Here is a 12,800-nt window from a genome sequence, read left to right as displayed (position 1 = left end):
TGTCATGACATTCATACATCATGTAGTAATAGGATATTTTCTTTTGAAAATTATTTTCTTTTGATGTATGCCATAACATAATCATGCATTAAGTTTAATTCCTTGTAATTAAGGACGAATGGCATTTAACAACAATTATTGACAAGTGACATCCTAGGTGGATGTTTAATATTTCTAAAATGCCTAGATAAATATGCATGATCCCTAGATTAGGGCAAAAACCAAAATCTACATCTCACAAAGACTATAAGGTGACTTGTATGCGTTTTGTCCACAATAGATACAAGTGAGATGTTAGGATGATGAACAAAACTCAACATGTTGATTTAGTGCATTCTTTTGAGTTTTTAGGTTCATCAAAACACATAGTTATGTGTTTTCCCATCATTGGGAAAGCTAATGTACAAGTCATGTGCATTATGCCCAAGGAACATGATGGGATATTGGTTTTGAAAATGCTTTTAAAATGTTTTTGGAAAACCTTGGTGAAGGCTATCTTTTGATAGTAATCACCATTGAATAGTTAGACACAAACTTGAAGAAAAACACTAAAGTTTTTGCAAGTTTTCAAGTTTGTGTCAATCTTTGAAAATATGATGTATTTTCATAGAAAGCTATTTTTCCATGATTAAGTATGCCCTAAATAATGTCTACACGAAATTTCATGATTTTTGGATTTTTGTAGAATTTTCTAGGGGTTTCTGAAGTTGACTGAAATGGAATTTCAGCAACTATCAGAGCTCCGATCGATCCATGGATCGATTGGAGTGCCCGAATCGATCCGTGGATCGATTCAGAAGGCAAGTCTCCCGCGAGCAGAAGCTCGCTGGATCGATCAGCCGATCGATCCAGGTAGTCTGAATCGATCAGTGGATCGATTCAGAAAGGTTCAATCGATTGGATCCCAACTCCAATCGATCCAAGTTGCTGATTTTGGCTGGGTAGGCTTGTTTTCAGCATCTTTGAACCTCTTTGAGTCTAAGTAACCATTCCAAACCCCTAAAATACATTTGTATACATACAAAGGGTGTTTTCATGTTGAAAACAAGGATGGATTGGTTAACGAAGACTAAGTAGAAGTTTAGGTTGAGGTTGTTTCAAATATTGAACATTTAAACCTCAAAACTTCTAAAATTTGGGTTTCCTAAAGGTTTAGGAATTCCAAGTCATTGTTGGTGCAATGACAGAAGTTACCACCATGTCTTTAGGGGGAGGGACTCTTTAAAGACATGAAAAATTACTTTTCATGAACCTTGGAAGGTGGTTAACCTTCTTTAAAGAAAATGCTCATGTATGAGCTTTTGAACTTGAAATGGGGAGTGGATATCCTCATTATTTCAAGTGGGAACTCAAGTGGTTAGATAATGCTCAAGGTTGGGTATTTGTTTACATTGAGGGAGAAGTTAAGGATAAATGAAGGGTATGGGACCTTCATTATCGTGTTGATCACAACGAGTGATGTTGTGAACAATGATGAGTAACTCTTCAGGGGGAGAGTTTTCAACAAATGGATTTGTTGATGTGTACCCAAAATTGGGGCATGGGTTGATGTGTGCCCAAAGATGAGTTGATGTGTGCCAATAGGGGGAGAATGAAAGGACCTATGAATGGGTGTAAGTTAGGCTTTCATTACCTAGAGGGAGTGTGCCCTCGTAGGGGGAGAATGAAGAGCTTAATTTATATGTTCATTACCTAGTGGCATGAAGATTGAGGCTATAGGATTAGCCTAACTTACATGTGGTATTGTAAGTGTTATTGTGGTATTGTCAAACATCAAAAAGGGGGAGATTGTTGGTGCAACATCCCTCAGGTCAAGGTTGACCTGGGTGACCAAGCTGAGTCTTGGTTTGAGTTTAGATGTTTGACAATAAGAAATTGATTGAAGAAGAGTCAAGTAGGTCAAGGTTGACCGGATACTTGACAGGGAAGTCCTGGTGAGTGAAGCCAGGCAGAAGGAAAACCCTAGTGAGTGAAGCTAGGTGAAAGTCCTGGTGAGTGAAGCCAGGCAGAAGGAAAACCCTAGTGAGTGAAGCTAGGTGAAAGTCCTGGTGAGTGAAGCCAGGTGAAAGCCCTAGTGAGTGAAGCTAGGCAGATGGAAAACCCTAGTGAGTGAAGCTAGGTGAAAGTCACAGTGAGTGAAGCCGTGCAGGAAAAATCAGATGGATCGAGGATGATCGGACATCCGGTGTTGGGAAGTCCAAGTAGGTCAAAGGATTGTTGGATGATACGAGGAAATCTGAGATAGGTCGAAGGATTGACCGGACATCGATGGAAGTCAAGTAGGTCAAGGGAGTGACGGATACTTGGCATGATGTACCAACAGTCAAGGTTGACCGGATGTTGGTTTGAGAGGCTTGGAACTTGGTTTGGGCAAAACCAAGTGTTGGATCGATCGGTGGATCGATTCGAGGCTGAATCGATCGGTGGATCGATCGAGGCTTCTAGCGAGCAGAGCCTGCGGATCGATCCGTGGATCGATCCAGATGTTCAATCGATCGGTGGATCGATTGGGGCCGGAGCTCGATAAGCGCCGGATCGATCCGTGGATCAATCCGAGTTTCCGAGCACAGAGGTGCTCTGGATCGATCCGTGGATCGATCCAAAGCCTCCCCGATCGATTGGGAACATTCGAATCGATCGGGATCCGACCGTTGGCGTCGATAAAGGCCGCAGGCGTTCATTTCCTTCGGCATCTCTTCTCCTATTCACTCCAGATTTCTCGCCAGCTCCTCCACAGCACTCACAAAGCTCAGATCGCCAGTTCTTGAAGGATCTTGGAAGTTTTCCAAGTCAAGAGGCGGATCAAAGCCAAGAAGAGAAGCTAGGGTTAGGGTTTTTACTCATTGTAAGCTTGTATTTCTTGTATCCTTTCCCTCTCTTCTTGTATTGAGTCTTGTAGGGCTTCTCCGCCCTTGGTAGTTACCATAAAGGAGAGTTTTATTTAGTGGAGGGTGTGTGTGTTGGTGTGGATCCTTGGATTAGTCACCTCTTGTGAGGTGGATACCAAGTAAACCAACCGTGTTAGCGTTGTGTGATTGTTTCTGTATTTTCCGCTGCACATCTTTGAAGGAACAAGCAACGCCAAGCAACGCCGAGCAACGAGCGAGCGCGACGAGCTATTCACCCCCCCCCCCCTCTAGCTACTTTTGGTCCTAACAGCGCCTTCAACGCCTATAGAAGGCGCCTTCCATGGCCTTTATAAGCCAGACTCAACTAAACTTCAAATAACAACTCATATACAAGCTACTACGCGTCAATTCGAGGTTTTGACTACTCCGACTTCCTACTACAACTTTACTGTGAAGCTGCTGCGTCCAACGACTGCTTCAAGAACTTTCGATCGCAGCCGGCAGACTAACACCGACACATGACCGCTTTCACTTCGATCCCTACGTGTCGGTAATGAAGTTAAATTTTTGTATTTAATTACTGAAAAAGGGAAGTGTAGTCTGTTACACTTGCCCTACATTTTTTGTACTCGATTTCCTCTTCCGGAGGTACTGGAAGAGATATTTTAGTGGATTACCCATCGATAGGTCCGCGGGACCTGGGTATTGGAGTAGGAGTCGCCGAAGGCTCTGAACCAAGTAAAACCTACCATATTTTCTAGTGTCTCGTTTCTTACTAACTTTCCACTGTGTACTTATCTATCTATTTCAAAACGAAAAGAACAAGTTTTTCAAAACCATGTGATTCACCCCCCCCCCCCCCCCCTCCTCTTACGTGCATATCGATCCAACAAGTGATATCAGAGCAGGTTCTACTTTGAATTGGTGCAACTACTAATCAAGCCAAAGGAAATTGTTTTATTTTCTTTTCAAATTTTAATTTTTCGTACTCAATTTGAATTGGTAGAACTTACCCTTTCAAATAACAATTTTTCGTTCAATTTTTAACTCGAAGTTGGTGCAACACCACTCGAGTTCCTCGAAATTTTATTCTTCTGAAACTCTACTAATCCAAGACGAAGTCTTGGTACCTTTCTTTAGTTTACTATCTACAGTTCTAAATGGCCCAAAACGAAGGGTACAACACCATTCACCCCCACTCTTCAACGGGAACGATTTCCCATACTAGAAGCAGATGGAGGTGTACCTAAAAACTGACTTCGACCAATGGTTCAGCGTCACCAAAGGGTACAAGGTGTCAATTGACAACGTCGGAATTCCAATGGACTCGAAAAATTGGAATCTAAAAATGAAGAAGAAGACTTAGATTGATTTCAAGGCCCTTACACACAATCCAGTGTGGGTTAACAAATGAGGAGTTGAATCGCGTCGGCCCACACGAAAACGCCAAGGAGCTATGGGACAAACTCATAGAACTACACGAGGGAAACAACTACCTTGCGTTGATGGCTTACGGATCAAAATCTGAAAGCGACTCAGAAGATGGGTCCGAACCCGAATCGAACCATGAGTATGTACTCATTTCTAAAGGTTTCGATGAGGTACAATTTACTTTAAGCAAAAAGTTTTTTAAAATAATAGCATGTTTAAATAAAAAATTAACTATGTTTGAAAATAAAATAAACGAACTAAATCTATAAAATAAATTACATAACGATCAACTGAAATCAAACTCAATAGTTAAGCTAATTTAATCTGAAATCTTGACTCAAGTTGCAAAACTTGAGAAAGATAATTCCAGATTGAAAGGTGAAATACTTTAACTAAAAGAACTACTAGAGAAATTCACAACTAGATCCAAGTATCTCAACATGATACTTGGATCACAAAGAGCTGTATACAATAAATCCAAACTCGGATACAAGTCCAGCTCGACTAACAAAACATTTATATCACTAATAAGTCAAAATAAGAAATTAACTAAAACCTAGGTTTTGAAAGTGTGTCTAACCACGCAAGTAAGACTTAATCAATTTTATATACCTAAAAATGAAATCCACTATCTAAAATCAAATCCAACTAAAAATATTAATTCAAAATCAAACCAAAATAACCTTGAAAGCTAAATTCCAAAATAAAATTAAATAAATCAAACCTAAATCCAAAAGGTAAAATAAAGTCAAACTCAAACCGACAAAATAAATTCAAATCAAATAACTTAAATTACCATCAAGTCTACTATAATTATAAAAGTAATCGACATAAACCCAAAACCTAAACTAAAAAGATCAATAATTTAAGGGTAGACTCCAAAATAGCTGGCACCTCCAAAATAATAGTTTACCCGGCTGGGTAATTAGGATTAGTCAAAAAGGGACAAAAGTTTAACTTGATCAACGGTACTGGTGAAGTTTTGAATGATAGTAGGTTAGGAAAACTCTACTTATGCATGTCTAGAAAGATATGACTTCGACTTTGTACATTTGGCTTAGTGGAACTAACTGAAACTATCCCTTATGAATCCTAATTGGTTATACCAGAGTTTTGTTATCAAGTTCGGTGGATAAGACTATTTGAAAAATTTTGAAGGCATGGTTACTCTAATGATGTCAAAGTGACTCACCATAGTTCAGAAGTTTATCCAAAGAATGTTTATTTGTTGAACCCAAAGCTAAACTTGAATCTAACACAAAGTTAAACCCAACTTTAAAATTCAATCAAATTCATCTCACAATATTATAGGATTCCCTGATTGAAAATATAGATCGGGTGAGATAACTAAAGATTTAATTCAAATTAAATTAAATTAAATTAAAATTTAAATAAATTAGAAATAAACTAGATTAAAAGTAAATAAAAATAAATTAAGTTATATAAATTAAAATTAAATATATTAAAATTAAATTAAATTAAAATTAAATCAAATTAAAATTAAATTAAACTAAATTAAATTAAATTAAATTAAATTAATATTAAAATTAGCTTAAAATTAAAATTAAATTAAAATTAAATTAAAATAAAATAAAATTAACTTAAAATAAAATAAAATAAAATAAAATTTTAGATGAATTAACTTAAGAATAATTTCAAAATTTATATTATTAAATTAGGATTAACTAATTAAAATTTGAGTTAATTGATTGTTACTTGAATTTAGATAAGTTAATAAAATTTGAAATAATTAACTAGGATAAATACTTTTTGAAGTTCAAATTTAATTCAAACAAAGTTTAAGTTTTAGTTTTAATTTTAAGTTGATTAAGTTTTAGTTGATTTAATTATTTGTTGAATCAAGATTTAGGTTTTAGTTAATTAAATTAACTAAACATTAAGTTCAGGACAATTTTTTAAAAGCAATTTTTAAAAGATTTTAAAATAATTTTTAAAGATTTTTTTAACTATAGTTTTCAAAATATTTTTTTTAAAAAATAATTTTTAAAGATTTTTTAATATAATTCTAAAATAATTTTAAAAATAGATTTTAAATGACTTTCAAAATAGTTATTTTAAAAAAATTAATTTTAGTTTGGTTTTAATTTTAAATTAGTTTTAGGTTAAGTTCTAAATAGTTTTATGTTAAGTTTAAAGTTAATTTTTAATTAATTTTTAATTTAATTCAAATTAAATTTCATTTTAAATTTTTTTAATTTAATTTATTTTGATTTAATTTAATTTTTTTAATTATTTTAATTTATTGAAATTTATTTTTATAATTAAATTAAATTTATTTTATTTTAATTTAATTAATTTTAATTAAGTTTATTTTAATTTTAAAAATATTCTGAAGATAGCTTAGGTATTCTTTTAATTTGGATTCAACCCCTTAGACACATAGGAAGTTTTTCTTACAGTTAACAATGATTCCTAAGGATGTGTCAAGTTGAGGGGGAGCCTGATTGAAAGATTAAACATAATTTTTAAATTTTTTTAAAAATTAGTTTTAAAAATATTTGAAACTCCGCTTAAAAAAAATTAAAATTACTTTGAAAATCTTTTAAGAAATACTCTTTTACAAAACTCTTAGCTCTTAACATTATTTGGAATATTGCTTTGAAAATACCTTAAAAAATATTTTACAAAATTCTTGTAAAGTTTTATGTTTGAAAATTGTGTGCAACATGTCTTTGAAAAATACTAGAAGAATTTTTTTCAAAAATATTTTAAAAATTGAATATCAAAAGTTGCTTAAAAAGTTGGCTTGAAAACCAACCTTAAAAATTAGTCAACAACGACATCTTAAAAATTATTTTGAAAGCCCCTTTTAACAACTATTCTGGAAAATTACATCTTAATTATGCTTTTAAAACACTTACTTATATCTTTCAAATATTATGTTAGCGCAAAACCTAATGGAGAGTACCTTCAGGTTATGTCTTTTTTGTGTGTGTCAAAGAGTGATCTTAAGTTAAAAAAGTTAAGATCTTAAGTTAGAAAAGTTAAGAATATGTCATATCTCCCAAACTTTTTGAATCTCTCAAATTTTGAAAAGTAACCCTTAAAGACCCAAGCCTAACTTAAGAAAATTGTCAAACATCAAAAAGGGGGAGATTGTTGGTGCAATAATTGACCTTTAGGGTTTCGATGTTTGACAATGTACCTTAGTCTGGTCAATTTGACCAAGGGTTAATCAAACATGACTTGATATTTGGAAGAGAAAAGCCTAATCAGGACTAGATGACTAGTAAGGGTAAGTCCTAACCGAAGGATATACAGGTGAGAAGTCTACTGAGTGACTAGTCCTAACTGGAGGTTAGGCAAGGGGAAGTCCTGATGAGTGCAGCCAGGCCCTAGTGAGTGAAGTTAGGTAGTGGAAGTCTAGGTGAGTGAAGTCTGACCCTAGTGAGTGAAGCTAAGTGGTGGAAATCCTGGTGAGTGAAGCTAGGCAATGGAAGTCCTGGTGAGTGAAGTCGGACCCTAGTGGGTGAAGCTAGGTGGTGAAAGTCCTAGTGAGTGAAGTCAAGCAATGGAAGTCATAGTGAGTGAAGCTGGCATCCCTAGGAGAAGGTAACCCTAGGTAATATGTGATCACTGGTTTTGGTCGATCGCATGCAGTCAGCCGGACTAGCGAATTATTAATAATGTTAACATTGTTTTATCTTTACCATTTTATATCTATTATGCTAACTCAGTGTTACAGGCAAGTCTTAGTAGATCAGCTTGGTCAGATACTAAGCAAAGCTAGAGAAAGTCTAGACAGATCTGAAGGACCAAATGTTTGACAGATAAGTAAAGGTAAGTCACTGGAGGAGAGTGACTCATTGAAAACGCGTCCTGGTTGAGGGGTAGTAGATCTCAATCCTGGTTAGGCCCAATTTAGATCTCTAATTTGAGACTTTGACTAGTTCCTGGTCCTAGGAGAACAGGAGCTAATTACTACTTCTTATTTTCACTGTGCTAATCTTGTTTTACAGGTTAGATGTTTTAGTTTTGGAGTAACACAACTTGTAGAACAAAAGGATCAAAAAATCTTCGGATGAACAGTACTCGAAGGCGCCTTCAAGCAATGGAAAGCATTTTCGCACTGTTCATGGAAGGTGCCTTCAATGGCTTAAAGGCGCCTTCCAAGAGATAAAATTTAGACATCATCGCAGATAAGACGTAACGACTTTGGGATCAGATTTGACCCATTGGAGGCGCCTTCAATGCCTATAGAAGGCGCCTTCCATAGCCTTTATAAGCCAGACTCGACTGAACTTCAAATAACAACTCATATACGAGCTACTACGCATCAATTCGAGGTTCCGACTACTCCGACTTCCTACTACGACTTTGCTGCAAAGCTACTACACCCGACGACTGCTCCAAGGACTTCCGATCATGGTTGGCAGACCGACACCGACACACAAGCGCTTTCTCTTCTATCCCTACGTATCGGTAACGAAGTTAAATTTTTGTATTTAATTACTGAAAAAGGGAAGTGTAGTCTGTTACACTTGTCCTACATTTTTTGTATTCGATTCTCTCTTCCGGAGGTATCGGAAGAGGTATTTTAGTGGATTACCCATCGATAGGTCTGCGGGTCACGTGTGTATCGATCTAACAGGCATTGCAGGCTTTTCCCCTTATAGCGGAGCAGGGTGGGGGTGAAGGAAAGACCGTTAATGGTACCCACGAGCTTGCACACACGCAGAGAAATCACACGAAGCGTTAGAGCAAAAAATGAGGAAAGAGGTTTCTGACACAGACCCTCTGACGCTCAAGTCAGGAGCAACACAAAGTGAAAAGTGCAGAAAGATATATGGTGAACAGTAGTACTATAGTAGATGTGTATGTATGAACATACCCGGCCAACGGAGAGAACCTCCCTTTTTATTAACCTCTGCGATGATGAAGCATCAGAGAATATCGGGTGTCAAGGTATGTCGTGTGATGGCTGAAGTACGACGGATTCTTATTGGGTAGAGGAAGGTTCTGTGCTATTCAAGTGGCAGAGTATTGGAATATTTCCTAATAAATAGTCGTTATTCTCTGACAAGTTATTGTGATTCTTTGACAGTGTTGTCTCCCGACAATAGTCTTACTAGCTAAGAAGTCAACCGCGTGTAGACTAGGGCGATGCACAAGAGAAATGAGAGGGCTAAGCTCTAGGGGCCCAATGAGCTAAGAAGCCGATTGGGTGTAGACTAAGGCAGTGCCCAGGAGAAATGAGGGGACTGAGCTTTGGGGTCCGACTAGCTAAGAAGTCGATTGGGTGTAGATTAGAGCGGTGCTTAAGAAAAATGAGGGGACTGAGCCCTGGGGCTTGACCAACTAAGAAGCTGATTGAGTGTTGACTAGGGTGGTGCTTAGGAGAAAGTGAGAGGACGGAATCCTGGGAAAACTGACCAGATAAGAAATCGATCGGGAATATATTGAGAGTCATGCCTATGAGGTGGAAGAACCAAGTCCCAGAAGAACTTCTTGGCCTTAATTGTTACTTCCTTTTTTTGGACTAGGCCAAGAACTTCCCGTCCTTGACCGCCACCCCTTCTTCACTTTTGACCGTCATGTCACCTTAATTATTGATCTGTCTATTATACCATGTCCTCTAGGGGGTGTAGCTACATATATCCAAATTTTGGGAAAAAAATCATATATTGAAAAAAAAAACTTAATTATAAATTTTAAAACCTTTTGGACCTTTTTCACAAAAGTTCAATTAAAGCGCTGTCGTCGTTTGCTGCTAGCGTCGTCGTCATCACTTCATCACACTCCACAACAAATACTTTTTGATCAAGATGAAGTTTCCTTTCTTAATCTATTTAGATTATGGATTTAAATGTTGAAAAAATATATAGTGTTAATTTTTTATATAATCATGCTTTTATTTGCTAGTTATTTGTTTGTTATTTATTTTAAATTATTAGAAAAAAATATTTATTAAATTAGATGATTATATTTTAAAATATTATACTATTGATAAATTAATTAAAATAGTAATATTGAAGTATTAAACAAAATGTACCATGAATCTACTTTAACCAGGACATCTCCCCTCCACCTCCTTCTACTCTGCCTCTTCCTTCATTTTTTGATGTGAACTCAAATGAGGTATCAATCCTTGATTGAGAAAAAATATTTTCAAGTATAATTTAAATGATGGATTGCTATTTCAAATAGAATAAGGGCTAAAACCAAAATTTTTTAATTTAAGTTCGTTTTCAACCACATAAATTTGAAATTTAAAATTTTGAAAAATAAAAATTGATCAACATTAGTTTTTTTACAAAATTAAGGGACTTTTGAATAATGAAAATCTATCTACATTAAATTTTAATGCAACGGCAGTAGGCCCTCCATTATAAGCCATATCATCCGAGATATTATTTATGGCTCATAATAAGCTTAAACTTTTTGCACGGCGATAAAAATTTGAGTGGAAGAATCATGATTTGGAAATCCAGCCAATGAGTAGAAACTTGATCGCAAGATTCTCGATAATTGTTTTCTAGTTCGAACTTTGAAGAGATTGTCATAAAACCAGATCTATGAAGGTAGATCACTTCTAGAGGGACCATCCATCCGACCATTTTGCCCTTCCACTCAAATGGGGAACACATGATTAACACAGGTGTTGTTATTATGAGATCTGAAGTTCGAATCTCGATAAAGTTAAAATAAATGTCTCTCTTATGTACTAGTCATTATTTCAAAGGTTAGTATTCGTCCGTAATTTACTTCTTCCATGTTGATCCTAGGATGGATTGGCAGGGGCACTGAGGGCGAGTGTCTTTTGCCACCATCAAATGACAAACTTATGGCTTTTAGACTCCAACCATGGGCTGTCGTCGGCACCCAATGGCATCTCCCCGGCGACGAGCGGAGCCCTACAAAGTGGGCAAGTGCGCCGGCCAAGCTCCATCCACGGGCCGAGGCATCCGCAGTGGAACACGTGGCGACAGTTCGGCAACCGCCGGATCTTCTCCTCCCGGCGCTCGAGATGGCCAAGCAATAGGGCAATGCGGAGGAGAGCTCTCGGTCACAGGAGGTACAGCTCCGCCTCGGCGGAGCAGCACGCCGGAAACCCCATGCAAACAAGAACGAACTACCTATAATTAACCTACTACTCGGTCCTCGCTCACTTTTAACTTCTTTGCTCTACCCACACAGACACAGTTCGCTCGCTCTGCTCTGCGTTGGTGCTCTGGCCACTGACAAGATTCGCCCGAAGCCAATAGAAAACTACATTAATGCCGTTCTACCTCGACACACAGTGGATGCAGATTTGTACGAGTTGCCGATCTCTCCAAGAGCTTAGAAAATCCGATTGTACTTGTGCAACACGTTTTCAAAAGAAGGAAGATGGATGGAAAAGAGCAAGTGACTTTATTATATTCTTCTTTATCTCCGTCTCTTTACCAGAGAGAACGGAGAGGGAGCAAATGGCGCTGATGGTGCATTAGAATAACAGACTTACTTGGTCAAGCACAGTTTGTTATCTGTAGCTTAAATAAAAACAGTGGTAATTTATATTAGTTCCTTTATGTATTTAATTGCGACTTCGTCCTATTAATTACCACAAGATAGATTTTTATTTATTTATTTATCAAATAAATTTTTAACACGCTGATCTTAACAACCCCAATTATCACGAACAAATAAATAGAGTGTAAGGTTAGACGATGACACCAAACCAAAAATGCAGAGTACAGGCCGTTCCTTTTGCTGCAAAAGCAATGGCTTATTCTCGACCGATGACTGGAATGAGATCTCCTTGAATGTCAAGTAGATTAGAGGGTAGTAGGTTTATTATAATGGGGTAAGAGATTAATTTTTGATGGGTTATATGTTCTTGGAGAAAAAAATCTTTCTCACCTTTTAATCAACTTAACGGTCAGTTATAAGTTGATCCCATGATTTATCTCCCTTCACATTATCTGAGGACAGGCTGTAAGGGATTGATTTATAATTATCTTTTACTACAAAAGCAATGGCCAAAATAAACGGGCCACTAACAGATAGATTTATAAAAAAAAAATAGTTGAGTAAGGGTTGATTTCCGATGAAACGATAAAAAATACCTTTCCACATGACAGTATGTTCGATTTCTTAATTTACCTTTGTACAAAATGGATGTGGAGCCAGCCGTGTCGAGCATCCAGAGTCAGCATATAGCATATGACCTTTTATAAAAAAGGAATGATTACGGAGCTGAATTGTCCCCATATACATAATCTGAGTTGTTGATTGTCGTATAAAAGCAAGCATTAAATCCCTGGGGAATAATCTCTTAACGAATAAAATACATCCCATCTAGAGAGGCCGCTTGGTTATTATGATTTATTTCCTTCATCTCACTATGAGACTGACAGTGACATACATTTGAGTTGAACGAGTCACATTTTGCTACATGAATGATTGTGGAGTAATATTTTTTTTGCCCTTGTATTATGATACAACGGCAAAGCGCTTAAACAGTTAAATTCTATTGATCAATTTCTAGTTGCGATGCACTGTGGAATTAATTTTCTC

This window comes from Zingiber officinale, chromosome 6A, assembly GCF_018446385.1.
Source record: "Zingiber officinale cultivar Zhangliang chromosome 6A, Zo_v1.1, whole genome shotgun sequence".
In the NCBI taxonomy this organism is placed as follows: domain Eukaryota; kingdom Viridiplantae; phylum Streptophyta; class Magnoliopsida; order Zingiberales; family Zingiberaceae; genus Zingiber; species Zingiber officinale.
This window is presented reverse-complemented; position numbering follows the sequence as displayed.